Source organism: Littorina saxatilis, linkage group LG4 (genome assembly GCF_037325665.1).
Source record: "Littorina saxatilis isolate snail1 linkage group LG4, US_GU_Lsax_2.0, whole genome shotgun sequence".
NCBI classification, from domain to species: domain Eukaryota; kingdom Metazoa; phylum Mollusca; class Gastropoda; order Littorinimorpha; family Littorinidae; genus Littorina; species Littorina saxatilis.
In genome coordinates this window covers 8,197,407-8,203,195 of record NC_090248.1, presented here as the reverse complement: position 1 = coordinate 8,203,195, position 5,789 = coordinate 8,197,407, and the positions used below count along the sequence as shown (strand labels likewise).

Below are 5,789 nucleotides of genomic sequence, written 5' to 3'. Positions count from 1 at the left end.
TCCATATATGTATATGACAGACGGGAATCGTTTAAAAATCATGAAAATGCCTTTATTGGACACACTAGCACCATAGAAACAGGAGCTTATTCTGAATTCGAGACAGCGTGATAATCGGCAAAACATCCTCCGCTATGGATAGCTGAGAAAAACATTGTGTCCATAACAAAGACTGTTGTTTTTATCTTACGCATGCAGTAAACTGTGCTGATGATATCGTTGTCTTGTGCTGTAACACTGCAAATATAAAACTTTTACAATAATATCAACTCACTCTGAAGGAAGGGTACTAAACAGAACAGACAGGCAACACACAAATGAAATCAAAGAGAGAGAGAGAGAGAGAGAGAGAGAGAGAGAGAGAGAGAGAGAGAGAGAGAGAGAGAGAGAGAGAGAGAGAGAGAGAGTCAGACAGAGAGACAGACAGACAGAGACAGACACAGACACAGAGACAGAAAGAGACAGAGACATCGACAGAGGGGGTGGGGTGGGGTGGGGTGGGGTGGGAGAAACAGAGAGAGACATAGGGACAGAGCGAGACAGAAAAAAACTGGTCACGCTGCCATTATTTGATCCTGCAATAACTCAAGCGAGGCCATGGCCATTTACGCTTCTCTGAATCCACTCGGAGGACATGCTACTATAATTTCCTGATCAGTAAGCTCTCTGGACATCAAAGGAACACTATTGTTTCTGTTTATTTTGAGTCGTTGGCGACAAGTTTTGTTCGCTTATGCGTGGCAAGTACGGATAGAGCTGGAGGCGTTTATTAAGAAAACAATAGTTATAACTATGTAAAAAAAACAACAACGTTCAGTTGTCCGTGTGTTTCTCCGTCTATCTGCTTTTCTGCCTGTATGTCTATGTGCCTTAGTGGGGCTCGTATGTTGCAGACGCACTCATAAATCATTCACATCTTGCAACAAACATCATACTTTGTGATATTGTTCTTTATAATTATTTAAGGGATTTCAGATACAGAGCCACTTCAGAAATCGTTTTTTTTGTTTTTGATAGGGAATAAAAGGCTGCATTTACAGCAGACGAAATTCGTACCAAAAGCGCTCAGCAGTAAATATTCCCAACTCAGCAAATGTAAAATTCAATGGTTTACCATGCACCAGAAGTTGTCTGCTGATAACACATGCATGACATAAATACTCGTATGTGTATTTTTGTGTTCTGGTATTTAATTTGATCGTTTTTAGAATTTTATATATCCGCAGCATGAAAATTCAAGATGGCGGCCTCCGCAACATTGCGTGTTTTGATTTGAGCGAAAACAACGTTTCTGAAGGTAAGTTTTCAAGAATACGCATCCATTCACCAATGTCACATCATTTTACTGTTTAATTCTCCCCTGGGTTCTGTTATTCATCGGGTGAAGCGCTGAAATGCAGAGACTTTGTTTAATCTTGCAATAGCTCATTAGCTGGATTGTGATGCTGATAGATCTAGATCTATCTGTTGATTACAAGTAAGGAAATCATGATCGCCACGCTGCTGATTTTAAATAGATTAAACGAACTTTTAATAAAAGGCAAGGAGAAAGAGATTGTTCATGGTATGATAAATGATTAGTCCTGCCTACGTTGAGGACTTCCATAAGTCTCTAAACGGCTGAGGTGGGGAGGGGTAGAGTCAAAAACTGAGTGAGGGTAGGCCAGATAGTAGGATGACCAGCTGGAGATAAAAACACTCCACTCCCCATGTCTTTACAGTGTTGTGATCAAACTTTCAAAGACGGTAGGTAACAGACCAAATGAGATAAGTGGTTTTGAAAAATGAAGAGGTACCGCTCTTTGAGTTTTACAATTTTGGTTTGTTGCTTGTTTCTCATCCTTTTGCTTATTCTAAGTTGACCGTGCATTGGTGTGAATTTTATTTTTACAGGATATATACAAGAGTTACACCACATGCCGGTTCCTGGGAACAAGCGTTCTGCATTTATTCCGGTGCCACAGAAGGGAGCTGATTTCACTAGTACTACTGTATCAAGGTTTGTTACCAAATACATCTTAACAGTAAGATTTTTTTATTTGTATTAATTGGAACATGTTTGCACATCATTTGTAAGCGACCTCTGTGAATTTGATGGGTTTAACGTACGAACCCTCACTATGGTCAACATTCTGTTAGCGACTGTTTGAAGCGAATAAATGTAGCGGTCAGAAAGATTCCAGAATCAGTTGGGTCACTGGAAACTGTGTTTGTTTTTTAACCTGAAACAGTAAGAATTATACGAATTCATGAAATAAAATTTTCTTTCATTTTGGTCTGTGGTGTGAAGACTTGCTAACCCGGCTTTGACCAACTCTCTGATATAGTAAACATTATTCAAATACATTCAAATAAAAATTTCACTTTTCATCTTTTGTGTGAAGGGTACCCCAGGCTGATTTCCTGCACCATGGATGTGGAGGAGGCCAGACAGTCTGCTTCTCATTCCAGCTGTGTTGCGGTTTTTTCTGCTCGTGAAGTGTATCGCCACATTGCCAAAGCCATTGGCCAAGAGAAGTCACCCTGTCTGCCCATTTTGCATAGCCTTACAGGCTGTGACACTATGTCGTTCTTCAATAATCAGAAGGCTTGGGAAGTATGGCAAGCATTTGAAGACGTCACTCAAACTTTCTTCAGGTTGTCTGCTCCTCTTTGTAAGCTGAGTACCACTGACAGGGCAGCACAAGAGCTTTTTGGTGTACATTTGTAGGACAAAACCAGCAACGTACTGGGTGTAAACAGTGCTAGACGGTACCTCTTCAGTAAAAAGAGCTGCCGAATTGACCATAATCCCCTTACAAGTGAGGTGCTGCTGCAGGACATGAGATTGAGAAGAGCCATCTACCTATTAGACTTCCAAACTCTGTGGGCTGGCAGTTCAAGGCTGGAAAGTGGGAGTTATTCTGGACGAGCTTTCAAGAGGTATCCAGCGTGTGCCGAGAACTCATGAGGTGTGCCTGCAAGAAGAGCTGTACAACAAAACGCTGCAAATGCTGCTAAGAAGGACTGCAGAGCACAGCTCTCTGCAAATGTGCTTGCATGCCTGTGAAAACTGTCAGCATCTAAACTGTGCAAAAATATTATTGCACCCATTTTCATACCCCAACTCAAACATTTATTCCTGTGTCATTTTATTCAAACTGTCTATGCCATTAAAGGCTCGCATCTTCGCTATCTGGCACATTTTTTTTTTTAACATCATCATTTACGCCGTCAAAATAAGGATACCCTTGACGTGACAAAGAGATGTGACAAAAACTTCGGGTACCTTTTAAAAAGCCGACGACAATTCCTGAGGCACAACTGGGTCACTGTTGTATACGAAGAGAAAGTCAACTTGATTATCCATCCAGAACAGGTTGTTTTATTTCGCCATCTTGCATATTTCTAGTGTTGTGCCATTGTACATACTGATGTATGTGTCGATCTCACGGATGAGATGTTTATGTGTCAAATTTGAGGGATACCCAAGTCAACTAAAATCCATGTATTTTAGCAATGACCAAGTGGGTTGCGTTGCAACTTTCAGGAATGTGTGTCTACACACGAGGCGTAGTTCAACCGTTTGAGTACACTTTCAAATCTTCACGAAATAATATTTTAAAAACTGCCACAGGTTTGTTGACTTACATCCCACATATTTTTGACTTCGCATGTATATATGACAGATGGTTGTTTCAAGTACTGCCAAAGTTTCTTTTGAGTATAGACACTTGCTGGAATGTGCCAGTTGTGTAAACACATGAGAACAAACAACGTTTTCGAAATACAGCGATTATGAATTTTAGTCGACTTTTGAGTTGATACATTACATTTTTATCAGTTTTATTTTGGGGGTACCCTTATTTGGGCGGCGGTCAAATAACCCATGTAAAGGCCACCTTTTATCTTAAAAGTGTTCCAGTTAGCCAAGTTGAGTGCCCTCAATAGCATACATTGAATATAACAGCACAGGAATGAATGTTTTCGTTTTGGTATGAAAATTGGTGCAATATATTTATTTTTGCACAGTTTAGGTTATCCACAAATTCTTCAACCCTAGTTGAGACTAACAGTCAAAACTATTTTATTCAGCTGCTAGTTGCGTCCAATCATTCTCTGCACCAACAATACATGTATTGTTTTGTTTAAAACTGTTTTTGTGTTAGTTTTTATTGCAAGAGAATGTCTTGTAGCATCAAAAATGCCTAAATACCCTTTTATTGGCGGCCATTTTGAAAATTGTAAAAAAACTACCGATTCCTTAATTTTTTCACGGTGGCTCTGTATCAGGTTTTGTTAAGCAAAAGCAAATGTCCATTTACGCCAAATTTGCTGTTAATCACATGAAGTGAAATATGCCTAACATACCCAACCGTTTACACTGGCGGCCATTTTGAAAAATTGTTTAAAAACTACCCATTTTTTTATTTTTCGCGATGGCTCTGTATCAGGTTTTGTTAAGCACATGAAACTCTTCATATTTGCTAAATTTGGTGTTTGTTGCATGATTTGAATGATTTTGCAACATAGGAGCCCCACTACCTGTCTATCTGTAGTTAGCACTACGGGATACATATTTGTTATGTTTGCTTAGTAAAACACACAGTTAAACAAGAGCTTTCTACGTAAAAACTACGTTTCTTTGCCCGCCCCTTCGTTTAATATCTAATTTTTCTGTCTGTCCGTCTGTCTGTCTGTAGTTAGCACTACGGGATACATATGTGTGTCTGTCTATCTCTGTCTCTGTCTGTCTGTCTGTCTCGCTCTCACTCTCTCTCTCTCTCTCTCTCTCTCTCTCTCTCTCTCTCTCTCTCTCTCTCTCTCTCTCTCTCTCTTTCTGGCGATCTCTCTGTGATAATCATTGGAATATAATCAAAAGAGTACGTTTGTCCAATAGAATCACATTTTCTCACGAATCTCCGTCTATCCTCAAGAAATGGCAAAGCACATTTTGAGACGAAGCGCAGATGCCCGAGTTTCCTGTCAAATTGCCTGCCACTTCTCAAATCACACTGTCATAATGTGGGGTCAGGGTGTGTGTGTGTGTGTGTGTGTGTGTGTGTGTGTGTGTGTGTAGTGTGTGTGTGTGTGTGCACGTACGTGTGTGTGTGTGTGTGTGTGTGTGTGTGTGTTTCTGTGTGTGTGAGAGAGAGAGAGAGTGTGCGTGTGTGTGTGTGTGGTGTGTGTGTGTGTGTGTGAGAGAGAGAGAGGGTGTGCGTGTGTGTGTGTGTGTGTGTGTGTGTGCGTGTGCGTGCGTGTGTGCGTGCGTGTGTGAGCGTGTGCGTGCGTGCGTGCTTGCGTGCGTGCGTGCGTGCGTGTGTGTGTGCGTGCGTGCGTGCGTGCGTGCATGTCAGCGCGCGTGCGTACGGGCATGTCTGCGCGCGAGTGTACGTGTGAGTTTGTGCGTGCGTGCTTGAGTGCGTGCGTGCGCGCGTGCGTGCGTGTCTGGTAGGTGTTCAAGCAACTATCCAAACAATTAATGATGACCCCGGGAAATTGAAAATGCCGGTTGAAGTTGATACCCTTCAAGAGAATACATTAAAACAGACAGCAACATTCTACAGGCGCTTCCGATTTACAGTGGGAAGTAGAGAACTGAAAAAACAAGAAATTCCTTCGAGGTAGGAAAAACACCCCCGTTGGTCAAAGGGAAATAACCATTCTCACTGCCACCAACTGAGAAGGTTATTTCCCTTTGACCAAGAATATGTCACTCTATAAGTCCTTGTAGAATCTTAATCCACCAATAACTCCCTAACCGTGTGTTTGACTGGTCCCAATTTTTGTAAGGACCGTCTCAGGAATGT

General features: G+C 41.4%; 1 long non-coding RNA gene across 1 annotated transcript; it reads left to right on the top strand.

The window, feature by feature from the left end:
• The first annotated feature begins 875 nt into the window (after nucleotides 1-875).
• Nucleotides 876-4,471, top strand: LOC138963883 (uncharacterized). Its single transcript, XR_011454955.1, has 2 exons — nucleotides 876-1,297; nucleotides 1,894-4,471. It is a non-coding gene; the product is annotated as an uncharacterized lncRNA (long non-coding RNA).
• Nucleotides 4,472-5,789: the final 1,318 nt, after the last annotated feature.